This window comes from Phacochoerus africanus, chromosome 1 (assembly GCF_016906955.1).
Source record: "Phacochoerus africanus isolate WHEZ1 chromosome 1, ROS_Pafr_v1, whole genome shotgun sequence".
In the NCBI taxonomy this organism is placed as follows: domain Eukaryota; kingdom Metazoa; phylum Chordata; class Mammalia; order Artiodactyla; family Suidae; genus Phacochoerus; species Phacochoerus africanus.
The window spans coordinates 201,748,167-201,768,919 of NC_062544.1; the positions used below are offsets into that span (position 1 = coordinate 201,748,167).

At 39.4% G+C, this 20,753-nt stretch overlaps 1 long non-coding RNA gene and 2 other non-coding genes across 4 annotated transcripts; all 3 read left to right on the forward strand.

Moving 5' to 3' along the window:
• The first annotated feature begins 6,670 nt into the window (after nt 1-6,670).
• On the forward strand, nt 6,671-20,414 carry LOC125131170 (uncharacterized). 2 transcript variants are annotated; one of them, XR_007135865.1, is made up of 6 exons: nt 6,671-6,827; nt 8,334-8,491; nt 9,856-10,018; nt 10,258-10,398; nt 13,506-16,460; nt 19,705-20,414. It is a non-coding gene; the product is annotated as an uncharacterized LOC125131170 (long non-coding RNA). The 2 variants fall into 2 exon arrangements; XR_007135867.1 differs by lacking the exon at nt 6,671-6,827 and adding an exon at nt 6,837-7,450.
• Nucleotides 10,047-10,177, forward strand: LOC125114322 (small nucleolar RNA SNORA63). The gene has a single exon (XR_007131759.1). It is a non-coding gene; the product is annotated as a small nucleolar RNA SNORA63 (small nucleolar RNA).
• On the forward strand, nt 10,453-10,621 carry LOC125114553 (small nucleolar RNA SNORA81). Its single transcript, XR_007131846.1, has one exon. It is a non-coding gene; the product is annotated as a small nucleolar RNA SNORA81 (small nucleolar RNA).
• Nucleotides 20,415-20,753: the final 339 nt, after the last annotated feature.

Below are 20,753 nucleotides of genomic sequence, written 5' to 3' on the forward strand. Positions count from 1 at the left end.
AATTCACTTCTCTGATGTCTATTTCTTCTCTGATAACTTACTTGGAATTACTACCTTTTCTGGGATGTATTGATAAATTATATTTTCTCGTAATTTCATCCATTTCATCCACATTTTCAAATTTGTTGCGGAGAGTGAAACAAACTAATCCTATACAACTCCTAATTTCTTTCTGTGTCTGAAGTTATTTCCCCTTATGTTTTTGTATTTCAATTATGTTTTCTCTCTTTGTTTCTTAAGCAGGTTAGTCAAATGACTATTGTTGCTTTTTTCAAATATTCTATTGAATACTAGTCCCATTTCTCTTTTCTAATTAATTATTTTATCCTTTGTAATTCCTTCCTTTTGTTTTCCTTTTGTTTTGTTTGACTTTGTTAATTTTTTTCTATTTAAAAAACTAGAAACTTCTAATTGGACATTTATTTTGTATTTTCCTTGGAGCACAGATTTTAAGTATCCTATAGCCACAAGTATGCACTGCTTCATCTATTTTTATTTTTAAAATATTTTAGGACTTCCAGTTTTCAGTTCAGCATGAAAAAACTTGGAAGTTGCCACTTCATCCTAACAACAAATAAAAAGCTGAACAAACTGAAAAATCAACAACTCTTCTTAGATCCATAAGAGACATAGGGTCACAGGGCAAACAGTTGCCCCCAAATTGGAGAGGCCAGCAGGCAAATATAGAGAATCTCAGCTTAATCACAGAAACCCACAAGCAGCAACTTCTGCAGGAACCAGTGCTGGGGTAGGGAAACCTGAACTTTAGTTGATGGATTGTTGGGGGCTCAGTGTAGAAAAAGCTGAGAGGTTAAAAACTCCAGGGGGACCCAGTCTTGAGTGGGGGGGGAACATGTTTATGAATTTTATCTCCAGGAGTTCTACTAGGACCTTACGTTGAATATCAGGTTTTCCCTACTTGATCTATAGATTCAATTCAATTGCAATCAAAATCCCAGCAAGTTATTTTATTTATATTTAAAAACTGATTGTAAAGTTTATATGGAGAGACAAAAGACTTAAAGTAGCCAACACACACAAAACTGAAGGAGAAGAACAAAGTTGGCAGACTGACACTACCCAACATTAAGACTTGCCGTAAACCTACAGTAATCAACATTAGTGTGGTATTGGCCACTGAATAGATAAACAGATCAACTGAAAAGAATAGACAGCCCATAAACAGATCAACATAGATACAGTCACTTGATCTTTGACAAAGGAGCAAAAGGAACACAATGTAGCAAAGATAGTCTTTTTAACAGTGCTGGAGCACCTATACATCTACTTGTAAATATATATGTGTGTGTGCATAGCACCCTTCATAAAAATTAACTCAAAATGGATCACTGACCTAATGTAAAATACAAAACTATAATATTCCTATAAAATAAGATAAGCTAGATGACCTAGGGTTTGGTGAGGACTTTCTAGGTACAATACCAAAGGCACAATTCATGAAAGAAAGAATTGATAAGATAGACTAAGTTAAAAGTAAGATTTTCTGCTGTGTGAAAGATACCGTTAAGAGAATTAGAGAAGAAGCTGATAGAAAATATTTATGAAAGACATATCTGTCCAAAAAAAAAAGGACTGTTATCTAAAATACACAAAGAACTCTTAAAACTCAATAGTAAGAATAACCTAATTTTTAAAATGGGCTAAAGATCTTAGCAGTGTACATGTGTGTGTATGTAAAGGTATCAAATCAACAGGTTGTACACTTTACACAATGCTGTATGCCAACTAGATCTCAATTTAAAAAACAGCATTACAGAAGAAAATTAAGTCTATCTTAAAATCGTGTAATTTCAACTTTGAGACAATTAAGAGGAGGATTTTTTAAAATACATGTTTTTCACATTTTTGAAAACAAAACTTTGTGTTCTTCTTCCCCCACACCTTTTTGTGTATTAGGACAGCTACCCTCTCTTCTCCCTCCTCAGAAAACTCTAAAAATTAAAGGTCATGAAGGGCTCATCGCTCTGGAGCCCACGAAAGGAAAAGAACCCCACGGACCACAGGAAGAAACATCCAACGGGCATCCAGGCAATCTAAGGGGCCTAGGGACAGCAGCCCCCCACCCCGCTTGGACCCGAACCCAGGAGGTGGAGGAAGCAGGGACCACTCCCACTGGGCACAGCCCGATCTGCCCTGCCGCCACTGCAGCCCTGGCAGTTCGTTGATTGGCTTTAGTGGTGACGCCCTCTCCCGAATGCCTCGCTCGGATTGGCCTGTTCCTTGGTTCAGACTGGACGGTGGCCATAGGAGGACAAGAGACTCCCATACCGCCTGGAGGGACGATTTGGTTGACATTTGAGACGCAGCCACACATCCACATGCGTCCAGGCTCCTGGGACATGGCGGCGGCCTCTTTGGTATCGGTGCTGCTGGCGGTGTCTGAGAGGAACTGGTGTCCGGAGCCCGGTGCTGCTGCTGCTGCTGCTGCTGCTGCTGCCGAGGCAACGGTGAGTGGAGGGGCAGTTGCTCCTTCCCAGCGGATGGGGGCGTAGGATGTTTGGCCCGCTCCAGCGACAAGAGAGAACCTCCTGAGAGGTTCGGTAGAATCTCCTTGTCAGGGGATTCGGGTTTCGGTCCCACCCCTGAGAGGGAGTCCTCCCACACCCAAGCCCTTCCTTTTCTTCCCTCTCCCCAGGTTCTCTCCTGAGCCCGCCCTTTGCCCTAGTTTCTCCTCTTAGGGGTGGGGGTTGGGGGTAATGGAGCTGGGCCTGCCAGTAGGGTTGTCATATTTAGCAGTAAAAATACAGGATGCTAGTTCAAATTTAAATTTCACATAAACAATACATAATTCTTTAGTATAATATGTGTCCAATATCAAATAAAATTAAAATATAAAACATCATTTGTTAACTGTCTGAAATTTAACTGGGCATCCTGTTTTTTTTACCTGGCAATCCTAGGCAAAAATGGCATTTATGTACCTCCTATTTACGGTATCCTTTCATAGCACTCCCAGTATGGGGAGTGTTATAACCCATGTTCTGATGAACCCCAAAGGGTCTTGCCCAAGGTTATGCAACTAGTAAGTAACCAGGCTGGGATACCTTAAAAGCCCATTTCAATTCTGCTATCTCTCGTCAGGTGTGCAATTCAAGGAAAGACTCCTGGAGAGCTCGTCCAATTGTTAGAATGAATCTCCTTAATAAAAGCCAATTTATCTTTCAGAGGGGCTATAGAGTTGTTTTATATTCAGGTTCTCTGCTGTGGCATTTACCTTATATTTGGGGGAAGAAACTGTATGAAACTGTCAAGGAATATTGATTTACTGTATGATGATGAAAGTATATTTTATATTATTAAATCACAATAGCATATCATTTGACTTTGACATCAGTGAACAAGGTTATGTTCATACAGTAGATCCATACATCTCTGTAAACATAGTGATTAAGGCAGTATAGGGTATTCTGAAATGAGACATACCTCAGTTCAAAGCCTAGCTTCACGAACACTTTGATGCAGTAGGTAAGTTATAGAATCTCTCTGGGCCTCTGTTTGCTCTGTTTTAAAAAGAAATAGTAATTATAACCACTTCATAGGGTTGTTGTACTAAATTCTTATCAAGTGCCTGGAACATTTAAATTAATTAATTTTAGCTATGATTTGCCATTATACTTTGAGTATAATGTGGATTTTGGCATAAATCATTAGATAATTAAATGTTTTAATTTTAGTTTTAAGTTGAAAAAAGCCAGTAATTAAGAATATTATGAATATTGTGAATTTCAGTGAAATGTACTATTCAATAATAAAAGAGATATTTTAGATAATATACCAGTTTTACTAAATCAACTATCTGTAAGCCAAGTTAATAGAATAAAATATTTGTATATCAGTCTCAGTAATTGCTCCTCATGTATAATTTTATATGATTTTCATTTTCATTGTGTTATAAACAGGAAGAAAACTTACCAAGCACCAAAGGAGAGAAAATAACTACAGGGTGAGGGGTAAAGCCAGAAAATAGGTCTATGATCAGTGGCTGTTTATGGTGAGGTAGACTTAGTATGTTTTAAAAACCAAATGTCAAGCTTTGTAGGAATTTTATATTTCTTTGTATATTGTCTTATTTCCTTAGTGTTTACAGTGTTAACTTAGTTCACTTACAAACTATTCTCTAAAATTCCTCTTGGGAACTTTTTTCAGTTTTTCTCTAAAAAACTACAAAAGCTTTCCACTACCTTGAAGGGAATGTGGAATTGTGAAAATTGAAATTAGCAACTATGGACTATTATCCAAATAATTGTAAACAAGTCACTGAACACATCTGAGCCTTGCTTTATCTCTAAAATCAAAACAAATGAAAACCTACCCCACCATCCCCAAGGTTTATAAATGCTACCGATTACTGTAACTCTTATCCACCCAAAAAAATTCCTCCATGGATGAATCCAACTATTTGGATTTTTTGTTCCTGCTTCAGGCTTCCCAGAAGAGCTGGAGAAACTTTCACACTGGAAAGACTTGGTACTAAAATAAATTCATGGTAGTCACCTTCACCTGGACTTTCATACTGCACAGCAGGCCCACTGTGTTTCTCTAACCACTCATTCTCCCTTTTTATGCAATTGCGGTTTCAAATCCTCTTCACTTCTTTCAAGCTTCTAACATCCTTTGAAAGCCATTCTGACTAAGTGACCTCTGTGTTATTGAGAAAATTGAGTACCTGAGCTTCTGAACTTCCTGCTGGAAAATCTGCCCACTGACCTTCATCTGCATCCATCCAGCTTTCACTGAATTGTAGTACCTGTGTTCTGAATTCTTCCTTACTATCTCAGGGACCTTTACCATCCTGGATGGTAATCCTTTATGTCACCTGGACGGTCAACCACTGCCTCTAAATCCTTCCCATCCGCATGTAAATATTCATTCCTGCAGTCCCTTCTTCAGGGAACAATTGTCAGTTACCATTCTTCCACCCATCTAACACTCGATTTCTTCTCCCATTTGTAATCAGTTTTAAAGAACCATCTGCCCTGATGTTTCTATTTCTTTACTTCCCATTCTCTTGGCAACCTGTTCCCATTGTTCTTCCATCCTCACCCCTCTCCTGAAACTATTCCTGCTAAGGTCCCAATAGTTTCCTTGTCCCTCAATCTCATGGACTTCTGACCTGTTAGGCAACATTTCATACCCTAAACCAGTGTTCGGGCAAACTGTAGCATGTGGACCAAATATAGCTTCAGCATGTTTTTATATGGCCTTTGAACTAAAATATTTTCATCTATCTGGCTCTTTACAGAAAAAGATTGCCAACCCCTTCTATAGTTCACTCCCTCCTTTTAAAAATAAATTCTTCTTTTGGCTCTTCCCTTATAAGTAAGTTTTGTTTTCTTTGTACTCTTCTCTCCTTTCTTTCTCAGTCTCTCTGTGGTTACCAGACCCTTAGATGTTGGAATTCCTCAACACTTTATGTTGGAAGTGGGATCTTCTGGATCTCATCTACTCCCAGACTTCTGCCTCACATTTTCTTCTGAACATCATACATGTGTATTCAACTGCCTACTCAACCTCTCCACTTAATGTGCTACAGATAGCCCAAACTCAATATATTTGAAACTGAACTCACAATCCTGTGCTAACCCTGCCTTTCCTACAGACTGTCATAACCCAATAGAGTATAACGCTGTTGCTTATAAAGTTAATGTCAGAAATCTGGAAGTCTTTGAACATCTCTCCCTCTCCTCATCTTGTTCCACTCACATCTAAGTAATCACCAAATGCTATAAATTGTATTACCTGCTTGGTTTTTAATCTACTTCATTCATACTGCCCAATACCGCCCTAAAGTCAAAAACACCATCATCTGGTCAAATGCTTTAACCTAAGTAGCCTTCCTCTTTTTCTTTAAAAAAATTTTTTTTAATTGAATAATTTGCATACCATACAGGTTACCCTAAAATTTACAATTTAGTAGTTTTTAGCTTATTCAAGATTCAAACATTAGTGGTACATATCTGGTATTTTTGCCATAAGCATCTTTGCTGTAGACATTTTCGCTGCATAGCTAAGTGGCTTTAGAGCAATTTTGCCATAAAACATAAAATAACTGGTTGACAGTTTGGTTTCAAATGATTGACACATAGTTGCATTTCTCCATTGACGCAGTTCTCCTATTTTTATATTACATAAATCCTAGCCCTCATAAGGATCGACACAATGACAGGTAGACATGGTAGTATTAAAATAGTGGATGAAAACTGTATATCAACTTGATGGGAAATATGGTGATAAAACTTACTGGAACTGTTAAATAAGAATGTAAAGACAGATTGCATACTATACTAGAAAATGATAACTCAGTTTGCAAATCCTTCAGTGACTTGAAGACATGGAGTTGAAGCCACATTTCCCATAAAACTTTGGAACATCAATTAACAGACATGTGATAACATACCAAAAACAAACAACAGTGTGGGTACTTTCACAATGCAATACAAAGCTCAGTTATAATTGAATTATTTGGAAACTGATACCTCTTTTTTTTTCCTTTTTTTGTGCTTTTCAGGGCTGCACCCACGGAGGTTCCCAGGCTAGGGGTCTAATCAGAGCTATAGCTGCCGGCCTACACCACAGCCAAAAGCAACACCAGATACGAGCCTCGTCTGCAACCTACATCACAGTTCATGGCAGCGCCAGATCCTTAACCCAATGAGCAAGGCCAGGGATCGAATCCGCAACCTCATGGTTCCTAGTCGGTGGGCACTCCTGATACCTCTCTTAATGAAAGAAGAAAGTTTAGTGAAAAAGAAAAGGTGCTATGCCGAATGAGGAGAGACATCAACTGCAAAATAACAAAGTAAAATGTATGTGTAAAATACATTCTCTTACATCATAGTACAATTATCAAAATCAAGAAATTAATTTTGATGCAATATTATCTAATCTGCTGACCTTATTAAGATTTAGCCAGTTGTCAAACTAATGTGTATGTGTATTTTACAAAAAATAAAAATAAAAGAACAGAACAGAAAAAATGGGGTTTTAGTGGTCTAGAATCTAATTCAGTTTCACACATTGGATTTAGTCACCATGTCTCTTTGGTCTGCCTCATTCTGGAACACTTCCTCATTCTTTGTCTTTAATAAGATTAGATGATGACAGGAGTTTTGGTATTCATGACGCATCAGCAATGGAGAGCTCTACTTGATACTCAAAACAAGAGGAGAGGGTGGTGTCACTCACTGAGCACATAGGCCAGTTTGCCAGTTTCTTTGGTGAATATCCCTCAATTTTTTTTTTTTTTTTTTCTGACAGCCTACACATTTCTGGAAGAAATACCACAGAAGTAATGTTGTGTATTATAATGAGAGTCTGGACAGAGTGTGCTCTCAAGCCTGTTCCCCTGGAGGTGGCTCAAGGCCACAGAAAAACTGAAATCAGTACAGTCAGTCATTGGGGTTGTCCTCACCAGAGAGCCAGCCAGCTGGTATATTTACATTCCCATCTTCAGTCACTGATGAAGGGCTCACCCCAGGGGGGCATATTCCCAGAAGCTTCAGGTGTTATAAAAGTCAAGAACAGCTTAAGACTTAGTATAAAGGACCTTCGTTTTATTTATTGTCCATGCATGCTTAGAGTTTGTTTCAGATTAAACAAGAACTAGATTTGCATTTACAATTTGCAGGGTTGTATCTAACAGACTGAGAAACTAAAGCTCTCTTTCAGGGTAAACAGGATCCATGCATTGGTGGTGGTGGTCAGTTTTACATGCTGTTTTGCAGCATGAAAACTGCAATGATCTGTAATTGGGAATCTTTGTTACTTGTGATACATCTGTTGCCTGTACTGTTTTCAAAGCTTACTGCTATGTTAGCTATGAAATAAAGCTTTTCTTAACAAAACTGAAGGCTTTATTAAGATCAAAGCAGTGTGAGTTTTTCTATTGAGAAGATACTTATTTTTAAAGTGAGCGTTAGTCAGTGAATACATATCAGAACGATTTGCCTTGGATCTGTAAATGTAGAGCTTCTTTCCCTATTTACACATCTTACATGTAAAAGAATAAGGTAGGAAATGTTTGTTTTGGTTCTTTAATTACCTGGCTGGTATCTCTAGGAAACTAAGGATCCCAAGTTTGCAAAGGCACAAAAATGTAATTAAAAGTGATATTCTTAAAGGGATTTTATCTTGAAGCAGTTTGTCTGCATTTTAATTTCAGAAGTAATTCTGTGTTGTGCTGCATAAAAGCTATTTGCAAACCAGAATTTTAAACTAAATATGAACAGCTTAGCATTTAGCCATGTTCTTTGAAAGATATTGGATGGAACCTTTATGTAATAATTTAAGCTTTTGACTTTTACATCCAATAGGCAGTTTTGGCATTTGGAGACTATATGGGAGCAACTTATCTGTGCCTGCCTTGTGTGGAATCAGTGCTCCCAATGAAATGCAAAACCTGCAGGCTGATAGAGGAGGCAGCACACAATGTCCAGGGAGAACATTGATATGTTAAATAGAAGATATCTTTGTAAGTATTGCTGTATTTTTCCTAGGGCCTTGTTTAACCATATATATTTGGGGTATGGGAGGGGAAATAATTAGCCTGATCATTTAAGTCAGTTGCCATGCATGAATATTTGGAATATTTATAAGGCTTTTCTTTTCTTTTTGGCCACCCCGTGGCATATGGAGTTTCTGGGCCAGGGATCAGCTCTAAGCCACAGTTGCCAAGCTGGATTTTTTTTTTTTCTTTTTTCTTAGGGCCTCACCAGAGGCAAATGGAGGTTCCCAGGTTAGGAGTCTAACTGGCGCTGCTGCTGCTGGCCTGCACCACAGCAACATCAGATCCGAGCCACGTCTGCACCTACGCCACAGCTCACGACAATGCTGAATCCTTAACCCACTGAGAGAGGCCAGGGATTGAACCTGTGTTCTCATGGATTCTAGTCAGATTCGTTTCCTCAGAGCCACCATGGGAACTCCCAAGCGGGATTCTTTAACCTACTCTGCCAGACTGGGGATCAAAACTGCTTCCTGGCTATACAGAGACGCCAACGATTCCATTGTGCCACAGTAGAAACTCCAGGCTTTTCTTTCTTTCTTTTTTTTTCCTTTTGTCCTACCGAGTAATGTGGAGGGTTTCTTGCCCTTTTTTGGAGGTTTAAGTTCTTCTGTCAGCATTCAGTAAATGTTCTGTGTGAATCATGTGTTTTTTTGATGTGTTTGTAGGAGAAGATGAGTGTGATATCTTACTCCTCTGCCATCTTCCCTTCCAGGCTCTTCCTTAATAGGCTTTATTTTTTAGAACAGTTTTAGGTTTACAGAAAAATGGAGAAGAGAGTTCCCAGGTTCCTATATTATTAACATTAATGATGTTATTATTAACATAACATTACATTAGTATGCTACATTTGTTAAAATTAATGACAAAAAATAAAATTAATGAACTAACTTTGACACATATCATGAACTAAAGTCCAGAATTTATTCAGATTTCCTCAGTTTTCACCTAATGTCCTTTTTCCGTTCCAGGAACCCATTGAGGATAACCCATGACATTTAATTGTTATGTCTCCTTGAGCTCTCCTTGACTGTAGCAGTTATTCAGATTTTCCTTGTTTTTGATGACCTTGACCATTTTGAGAAGTATGGGTATTTAGTAGGATGCCCTTGTATTAGAATTTGTCTGATTTTTTTTTCTCAAGATTAGACTGTAGTTATGGGTTTGGTTTTGTGGGGGAGGGGCAGCAGGAAGGCCACAGAGGTAAAGTACCATTTTCATCTCACTCTATCAAGGGTTATTACTGTTGATGTTGACCTTGATCATGGCTGAGGTAGCATTTGTGAGGTTTTTAAAAAGTTATTCTTCCTCTGTCTCCTTCCATTTTGTAGTCTCTAGAAGAAAGTCTCTTGGCAACCCACTGTTAAGTAAGACTTTTTTTCGTTTTACAAAATGGATCAAGATGCTTGTTTTGGATAAATTCAGTAAAAATGTTGAGCCAAAGGATTAAAGGTCAAATCCATGAGATTTACCAGAAATCAAATCTGGATTCAGGTGTGTATGTGATTTTTCTGCAGCTGGCAGGTTGGGTTAACTGTTACGATATAGCTGTGAAGTGCTATATTGTCATTTCCCCTGCCAAAAGCAATTGTTTCCTACAATCTCTGTCTAACTCCATTCTGTAGTAAGACAGGGACGCTTGGTCTCAAACATTATTTCTATATTATTATGAAAAATGTTATATCTGCTTAATTGATATGTCAACATAATTAGCTGTTGTCTCTTTTTTTAAGGCTGTATTGTTTTCTGCCTTAATGCTAATCGATATATTGAAAATCATCAAAAAGTTCCCAAGAGATCCATTTGAAATTCCAGTGAAGAAGGAAGAACTGAACTTTGAAAAGGCCAAAATGTTACAATAATTTTGAAAGAGGGTAATGTTCCTCTAATTGACTTACATAAACTGTATAGCCAGGATTTTTTTTTAAACCTTCTTATTTAAGTTCTGTGCTAAAAGTGTAGAAACCAGTATCTGCATTGTCTTAGTACTCGTAATAAAGCTGACAGAGTAAAAACAAGGAGACAAACAACTATACCAGATAGTAGAAAAACTACAGGTAACTCCATGGTATTTTGTTCTAAGATTTGGTAATATCCCTATTTAGGCAGAATTAATAGAATGAATTTCCAACTAGTTCCTTCCAATAGTAGGGGTGAGAATTAGAAGTTAAATGTGGAGTTCGCACCGTGGCTCAGTGGTTAACAAATCCAACTAGGAACCATGAGGTTACGGGTTCGATCCCTGGCCGCGTTCAGTGGGTTAAGAATCCGGTGTTGCCGTGAGCTGCGGTGTAGCTTGCAGATGAGGCTTGGATTCCGCGTTGCTGTGGCTGTGGTGTAGGCCGGCAGCTACAGCTCCAATTGGACCCCTACCCTGGGAACCTCCATATGTCGATATGTCGAGGGAGCAGCCCTAGAAAAGGCAAAAAGACAAAAAAAAAAAGAATAAGAAGTTAAATGGCTTTTTATTCTGACTCTTATCTGAATTAACATTTTCCTCTCTGAAATACTGTAGGGAAGGAATAGTATGCTCTTTGTGACATATGAGAGACCAGCCAGTGCACAAGCTGTTCTTCAGAGCACCAGGCAAAGGGTAGACTGGCTCTGAGAAAATGCATGCCAGGAATTTCAGTTTCTGTTGTGGCAAGAGCTGTTCTTCCCTAGTATTAAAACACTGTTAAAATCTATTTCCTTAATAAACTGAAGCAGGATATAGTTACAGTGTAGCTGTGAAGTGCCACATTGTCTTTGCTGCCTGCTCAAAATAAGACTGTTTCCTTCCAAGCCCTGTCCGCAGTGGTGCCCTAGCAGCCAGGGATGTGTAGTCTCATACACGGTCTCATACATGTTTATTGGTTTCTTTTTTCTTTTTTTCAGAGCCTCACCCAAGGCATATGGAGTTTCCCAGGATAGGGGTCTAATCGGAGCTACAGCTGCCGGCCTGCACCACAGCCACAGCAACGCCAGACCTGAGCCATGTCTCTGACCTACACCACAGCTCACCGCAGTGCCAGATCCTTAACTCAGTGAGCAAGGCCACGGATCAAACCTGTGTCCTCATGGATGCTACTCAGTTTCGTTTCCACTGAACCACAACAGGAACTCCACGTTTATCAGTTTAAGTCGTGACTTAACAAATGACTCCTGAGAGCTGAGGCTTATTAATATTTTCAGGTGGTGATAGAAGGAAAGAGGCATTACCAAGAAGGAATTCAGATAAGGGACAAACCACTTTTGAGTACTACTGACTTACTGGCATTTAATTTAATTACAATATTTATCTACTAAATATTGGTTTCAAGGGGAAGATTTTTCATCATCTTTGTCAGCGCAAGTGAACTGTGTGATTTATGTACTGTTCATTACTATTTTGTGCCCTGAAAAAATGTGTAGAAGTTGCTTTTTGAACCAGAATTTGAATATATAGTATCTTATCTCAGGCTTATGATTTTTGTGTACAACTAATGTCTGTGGTTACAAACTGTGATCTGCCCACTACTTGTGAAAACTATATTCTCAGCTGAGTATTTGTCATCTTCATTGAATTACCTGCTTTTATTCCAGTAAAATAAATTCATGTAACGCTTTTCAAGTATGGTTTGTCAGCCAGACAACCTTGAAAATCATATTGCATGAATCAGGAAATGGAGTAACATGATGTTATATTTAAATTGTAGTTGCAAAGATTCATGGTTGATCCGAACACAATGGGAAAACAGTGTGAACTATAGCCCAGATTTTGGACTTTATACAGTTGATATTCAAAGGGAAAATTAATATTGCTGTTAGATCTGGTTGTCTTAACTTACACACTTTTTTTTTTTTTGGTTGTTTAGTTGTATTGCTCACATCTTGTATTTTCTTGGTGATTCCTCTAAATTGAAGTTTTCTTGGCATTTTCTGGTAGCAATTTATATTCACCCTGGCTGAGTTATAGTAGCTTTCTCACTAAATAAATTGAATTATGTCTTGCTACTAATGTAAAAATAACGTCGTCCAAAAATATAGTAGTTGATAAGAATAGATGATGAGCTGATGCTCGGAAATACATTGGCCTGATTTAGGACATAGATTCATCAGTGAAATAGCATGTTGTTTGGATAAAGAGCAAGTCAGTATTTACATTTTTTTTTCTCTTGTCCTGACTATTTGATATTTTAAGTTGCTTCAGCCAAGACCTTTTTGATTGGTTCTGTCATCTGTTTTAGTAGAGAGCTGTGGTGGTGAATATAACTCTGTCATTTGTGTTACAGCATATGAGGTGAACTGAGCAGAAAGCAGTGATAAATATGGGTTACCATAACCCATTTGGGGAGGTGTCCCCCTATGGACCAAGACTGTCCAATAGAACTTCCTGCAGTGATGGAAATGTTTTATAACTGCTCTGCCCAGCACATATGACTGGCCACATATGGCTACTGAAATGTGGTTAATGCAACTGAGGAACTCAATTTTCTATTTTATTTAATTTTAGTTAGTTTTAGTTTTAACAGCCACATGTAATCACTGGCAATTGCATTGGACAGCATAGTACCAAGCAACAGTTAACTTTCCAGAGTTTATATTTTCAGTTTATAGTTCCAAAAGTGTGTCAAAATGGATTACACAACTGCTCCTTTTGTTTTGTCCCTGGTGTTTATGTCTGTCCCAGGCAGATACCTGCTCTTGGCTCACTTAGATACAGCCTTTAATTTCACTGCCTCAAACACAGCACCAAAGTCAGCTTTGAAAGCAGTAACACTCAAGCTGCCTGATGGAATCTGGTCTTGCAGCTAGACAAGTCTTTTTGAACTAACTATAAAAGAAATCTTTTCTTTTCCCTAGATAGTGTGATTAGCATTTAGTGCTCCAATTAGAAGCTCTCTGAGTATAATCTTGGCAAATAAACAGCCACTGATGGGTAACAAGTAGCTCATATCATTAGTAGTTTATGTAGTATTTGATATGTGATATTCTGATTAATAATTTTTCTTTTGTTCAGAATTGTTCAGAGTCGATTTGGGAGGAAAGCAATGGCCGTAAGTGTTGAAGAAGACAAGGAGGTTCTTTGTGATACTGATACTTTCTACAGTACTGCAGTGGAGGAAATGCCAGTGGGTATGACAGACCTTATTAAATCCTGGGATGAAATGGTTTTGAATGTGGTGCTTGCTGTTGCAGTGCAGGTGATCATGATGTGCACTGTGCTTCTTTTGCAGGGGGTGAGGGGGTTGCGGGAGGAATATTTGAAGCTTGTCTCAATGCTCATAATGGATCAAAAATATAGATTTTGCTGCAAAGCAACTTTAGTCATGAGCTCTTTTGAGGAAAGTCATTGCCTTTATCCTCTTTAGAGTTAGATTGTTGGTTGGGTATAAAAGATGGGATTGTGAACATCTTCCTTAGAAATTTATTTCCTAGTTATCTAAATAATGATTATATTGAGTATTTGTTATCATCTAATAATATACTTATAGACTGAAAGATATGTGCCTTCAGTGTTTAAACTAGTATATCTGCCATTATTGTGTTAGTCATCAGGCTGAGTAGAATGAACTTTAAAATTATTTTTTAAGAAAATATTTGAATTCATTTTGTTTGGTATCATTTTTATTCAGTAAGGCATTTATTTTATTAGTGGTAAGTGTAAACTAGAGTCTTTTGATAAGCACCAGCAACAATCATATCCTATGGTTAAATCTCAGAAAAATCGCTATATTGCATATTGAATGTTCAGTAAATTACAATGAAGTATATTTTTCTTTAAAATTGTTTGGCCTTTATTCCTAAACATTTGTACTTCTTGCCATAACTTCATATTTTCAAAGGAAAAAGATAAAACAGCACTCTAAATATTTTTTCTAGTCACAAAATTACATACAAAGGATGGTTTGTGTGTAATTTTGTACTAACAAATGTGTTTTTTCATGAAAAGTTTAATAGTTCCAAGTTAGCTGCTGCTTGGCAGTAGCACAAAGACTGATCAGTTGCAAATTTCATCAGCACCATCTGCTAAGCATTATCTACTTCTTTAAGAAAAAAAGAAGTATTAGAGTGTAAGATGGCACCCTCTTCTGATATGGCAAACATTTCCTGGTATAGGCCCCATAGTTACTCAACATCCAAGATTTTTCTGTTAATAAACCAATCAATAAACTTTTTTTTCCATAACAATAACACAGAGTTGCTGTGGTAGGCCCTGTTGTAGAAGGAATGAGTATGATCCTTGTTTTCTCCTTCTCACAAATTATCAAGCAGTCTTTTTCTTGACCATCATTTTTAATTTGTCAGAAGAACTACTTAGTGAATATCCCACCAGTTGTTTTGATTAGCATCACAGAAAAAAAAATATGATAATGAATTTCTAGGGGAGAGCAGCGCCCCTGTCCTTTCTCAGTCCTAGTACTGATGCTTGCCACTGTCCACTGGAAAAGAAGGCACCGTGAAAAAGCAGTGAGTTTCAGTTTTATTCAGGGACCTTACTGAGGAGTGTAGCCTGGGAGACAGTCTCTCAGGTAGCTCTGAGGAGTGGCTCTGAAGAGGTGGGAGGGTGCAGGGGAGCCAGTATATATATATATGAAATGTTTTGGCTAGGAAATATATATAGTCAAGCATATATCTCTACTGCTAATCACATACACCAGAAACCTCCAGATATCTCAAGTTAAGTTAATGATTTTAGTGCTTATCTATGTATGAGAAGATGCAAAAATCTGGGGTCATTGAAATTCTTCCTTAGATATGCTGTCTTAGCTATCTAGAGTCCTTTATATCAAAAAGCAAAATGCTTCAGCCTGAATTCCTTTCAGAGTGCACGGCATTTCAGTGACTGCAGTAGCTAATGACTTGCCCTTGTAGAACTGGAATGGTGGGTAACATCCTTTGTTTATACCACCTTCCTTATCATAAAACTGCTGCTGTGGCAAATAAGACAAATGCAAGAATCCTTGGATGTATCAGATCAATTAAAAGTCATCACTGTCTTTAGGAAGTAAATTTTTGAAAAGAGATCCTAAAGAATGAGATGTAGGGGATGGCATCTACCCCAACATCCATTCCCTACAAAGACTGGAAGGCAGGTGAAGAGAACTACATAAAGATGAGACAAAACCAAACAAGAACTACATAAAGATGAGACAAAACCAAACAAACATAACTCATTTTAGGAAAAGGTATAAATAACTACAGAATTTACTAGAAGACCTCCACAGCCCTGTTTAATAATGTGAATTTTATCAAGATCAAAGTCAACCATTTTTTCCATCTAAAGACACCTTTAATTTCTTTCTTGAACTCAATAGCGTCCTCCCCAACACTTCTGCCTCCCAGAAGCCCACTCTCACGTTCCTTCATCCTATGTATGTGGCCCTCTGCTGTTCTCTTCTTAGGCTACTTGTGTGCTGCTTCAAGCATCAGACCAAAACCACTCCCTGGATGTTTTTAGTTTGATGACTCTGGCACTTCAATATGTTCAAACCCAAATTTATTATCTTTCTCCAGGGCTGCTTAGCACATTACCTTGTACCTCCTTCTCTTATCCAGACTTTGGCAATGATCTCCAAATTTGTTTCTCTGCCCTGCCCTTGGTCTTCCTTTATCCAATCCATTTACCATCAGAGTGATCTCATAAAAATATAAATTATTCAATAGCTTTTCTTTCCACCTGGAATGAAGTCCAAAGTCAGTAGCTTTCCTGCCTTTGGTATTTCATCTAAAAAGTCACCATCAAACCCAAAGTCATCAAGATTTTCTCTCATGTTATTTTCTAGGAGTTTTATAGTTTTAAGAAGATCTGTGGCACCTGGCCAAGATTGCTTTGCCAGCTATCCCTGTGCCCTTTTTCCCTAGCAGCCCCGCTCTAGCAACAAGGGACTTTTCACTTTCACTTCACTGGCAGCTGGACCTTAGCTCCTGGTTGGTTAAGCCCATTCTTCCAAGAACCAACCTCAGAGAAAAGGTACGCCTCAACTCAATTTGGACTATGTCATGTTCCCTCACCTGCAACAGTTATGTAATTAACCTATCATTTGTTTGAAGTTTATCTCTTTTTTTTTTTTGTCTTTTTGTCTTTTCTAGGGCCGCACCTGTGGCATATGGAGTTTCCCAGGCTAGGGGTCCAATCAGAGCTGTAGCCACCGGCCTGCACCACAGCCACAGCAACACAGGATCTGAGCCATGTCTGCGACCTACACCACAGCTCTTGGCAACGCCAGATCCTTAACCCACTGAGCAAGGCCAGGCATCAAACCCAAAACCTCATGGTTCCTAGTCGGATTCACTAACCACTGAGCCATGACGGGAACTCCTGATGTTTATTTCTTTATTGACTTACTAAGATAGGTTGTCCTGTACACCATTGGCTTGTGAAACTATAAATCTTGCAGTGAACCTGTGTTAGTTAAACTATTAGTAAAGACAATCTCAGTTTCTGAGCACAATTTTCCATCTCCAAGACAAAACACCTTGACCTAAATTCATTTGTTAAGCAACGTTGCCCCAGCCCTGGCTTTGCCAATGGAGACCACACAGGAAATCAAGGCCTACTCTTCTGGTTCACAGAAAGTCAAAAAGCTTCTCTAAAGCCTGTCCTCTAAGCTTCCTGTCCAAAGTGCAGGGAAGGGACTTGGGGAGAGGCCCACAAGCCCACCTGATCTGGAGAAAGAAAAAGCTGGACTTATAGGAAACAAAGCAATCCAAGTACTGAATGTGAGCTCAGCTACCGTCCACAACAGAATGTTGTGGGGGCAGCTTCCTTTGTGCCCTGCAGCACAGCTGGTGACCAATCATCTGGCTGGAAACTTCAGGGCTACCCCGTTTGGGGCTAGATTTATTATGTAACCTCAAGCACTCTGATCTGGTGATTTAATATGCAAATTAAGGATGAATATCAATGTATTATTACTAATGAGATATAAAAATTACAGATGACTTCAGGGAATAAGAAAGACCATAGGAGAGAACAGGACAAAGAAGCAAATATGCACATATTTGGAGTCTAACTTGGGTTTATCTGTGTTTGGGCTGGAGACAGATTTATATCTTCTTTTTTAATAGGGGGTGGTGGTCAGAAGAATAAAGGAGAGGAGAGTAAAGGGATTTGGGGAAGCAGGTGGTAGACCCCACCCCAAGTCTGGGAGCTATGCCTCACCACTATTTTAAAAAAAAACTACAGGAGTTCCCGTCATGGCTCAGTGGTTAACGAATCTGACTAGGAGCCATGAGGTTTCGGGTTTGTCCCTGGCCTTGCTCAGTGGGTTAAGGATCTGGTGTTGCCATGAGCTGTGGGGTAGGTCGCAAACAAGGCTTGGATCCCACATTGCTGTGGGTCTAGCGTAGGCCGGTGGCTACAGCTCCGATTGGACCCCTAGCCTGGGAGCCTCCATATGCCACGGGTACAGTCCTAGAAAAGGCAAAAAGACAAAAACAAAACAAACAAACAAACAAAACCCTACAAAAGAGTTCTCTCTCTCTCTCTTTTTTTTTTGGGGGGGGGGGCTTTTTAGTGCTGAACTCACGGCATATAGAGGGTTCAGGGCTAGGGGTTCAATCAGAGCAGCTGCTGGCTTACACCAGAGCCACGGCAATGCAGGATCTAAGCTGTGTCTGCAACCTACACCACAGCTCACAGCAATGCCGGATCCTTAACCCACTGAGTGAAGCCAGGGTTTGAACCCACAACCTCATGGTTCCTAGTTGGATTTGTTTCCACTGTGCCAGGATGGGAACTCCTACAAAAGAGTTCTCTAACCTTTTCTGGACAAGCTAGTTTACCTATAGTCATCTCATTTATTCTACCTCACCCCTGCTGGTAACTCATTTCTTTACTGGATCTACTTTTGTGACCCTGAAATATATGTAAAACCAACTACATTGGTTGAAATTTATTGCTTTTTAGGGCTTCACTCACGGCATATGGAAGTTTCCAGGCTAGGGGTTGAATCAGGGCTGCAGCTGCCTGCCTACACCATAGCCACAGCAATGCCAAATCCAAGCCGCATCTGTGACCTACACTGCAGCTTGCAGCTTGCGGCAATGCCTATCCTTAACCCACTGATCAAAGCCAGGGATCGAACCCACAGTCTCATGGATACTAGTTGGTTTCTAAACCCACTGAAACACAATGGGAACTCCTATTTGTTGAAATTATGATTAAGCTGATAAGGCCTGCATTTTAACTGACAGTTAAACTACTACAGTTTCCAGTATTTCAATTCATCCTCTAAGTATTTGAGTACTTTCTATGTAAGTACTTATACTATACACAAAGGAAAATAATGGACTAATAGAAATAGAATCTTCAGCCTCGAAGTATTAGAGACAGTTGGAGTCAAGACAAAATTGCCGGAAAAAACTTCGCACATCGTCATTCAGGCAGGTCAGTCAGTGTTAACGTGGGCGATACCAATGGCAGGCCCTGCAGGAGTTTCCCTAGGAGCAGAGATCAGTGAGGGTTGGATGAATTACAGAATTTCAGAAGAGCCTGAGGATCAGCAGGATTTAGGTGGTCTTAGGAGGGGCAATCTTTGTTTTAGGTACGAAAGAAAAGGCAGACTTTCCTTAAAGCAGTGAACACAGATTTTATTTGGTAACCAGTAGGGGTTACTGACAGTAGGAGAAAGAGCGGAGCTCCACCTCAGATTTATGCAGAGTTGACTGGGTGCTTTTATTTATTTTTTATTTGTTTTATTTTTTTGTCTTTTTTGGGCCACACCTGAGGCACATGGAGGTTCAAGGCTGCAGGTCAAAATGGAGCCGTAGCTGCTGGCCTACGCCACAGCCACAGCACTGGATCCGAGCCGTGACTCCGACCTACCTACACTACAGCTCACAGCAATGCCAGATCCTTAGCCCACTGAGTGAGGCCAGGGATCAAACTCGCATCCTCATGGATACTAGTTGGGTTCATTAACCACTGAGCCATGATCGGAACTCCTGACTGGGTGCTTTCAAAGGAAGAATGAGGGAGCAGAGAGGGGTAGTGGGTGGGGCTCAAGTAGAGTTCAGAGAAGTGAAAAATTATAAAACGTGGGTAAGAATGGGTCAGTGTAAATGTGATAAGGCCAGCTGTGCCTGCCAGCTGGCAATCTTGAAGTTAGGATTCTTTCCTTCCTGTGATGACATACCAAAGAAATGACTTTCAGGTCCTTGAGAAAGACACAGCCCTCAGTTTAGCTCAAATAAAACTTTTTTTCCTATTCTAGATTGTGTATTGATTATCCCTGTCGATAAAGTATTACTGACAAAAGAGGGAAAACTGGTTTCCTGAGTCAGGAATGAGGAGGGAACACATTTGGTTCGGGGCTGCGTTGACTGAGGTGTTGGACAACACGTGGAGCAGTCCAGCAGGCAGGCTGAGCCTGAGGCAGACAGGACCGCCGTCCCTGGCACCCTGAGCATAAGGACGGTGGTCGCTGTGAGGACGGGTGGGCTCTCCAGGGGGAGAGCTGAGCAAACGCCTGAGGAACAATAAACTCAGGGGAAGAAGAGAGAGGAGTCAAAGAAAAAATGAACTGTTTTACAGACTGGCTCATCAGAAAATTGAAGGCAGAGGAGGATAGAAGGCAGGATGCACAAGGCCTGGCATGGAGCTCGAGGGGGAAGACAGATGGGGGGCAGCAAATGGTGAGAGCTGGAGCACAGGGGGTCTCCAGGTAGAGGTGGTGGGGGCTGGGTGGAGGTGGGGAAGGCATCTTCCAGGAGGAGAAGCAGCACTGAATCTAGACCTGAAGGCCGAGTAATGTGAACTAGAGAAAGCCACTGGGTTGAAATCAAAATGCGTAGACTTTTGTCTCCATTCATTTGATTCTTGACCACTGTTTCTGGCCATTGTGGTAATATACTAACAACATCTAATCTTGGGGAAAGCATTTTTCTTTTTTTTCTTCCTAAGTAAATTTATTGACTATATGTACCATATTTTGTGATTATTAAGCTTTGGCATGGAAAATGAAGCTTTCTACTGCCAAGGAACTAGGGGGAGCTTTTTTACATACAATTGTTTTACATAAACAATTAATGATAATTTATGAGATTTTAAATGTGCATGGCATTCTCAACACCTACTGGATATTAAGTTAATGTAATATTTTTAACAATCATCTAAGTTTTGCATTGATAATAGATGAAGAGTAGATCTTGAACTCGATTTTTTAATTGGAAACTATTTCTTTTTTTTAACGTTTGTTTAACATTTTTTAAAATTATAGTTGATTTACAATGTTCTGTCAGTTTCTGCTGTACAGCAAAGTGA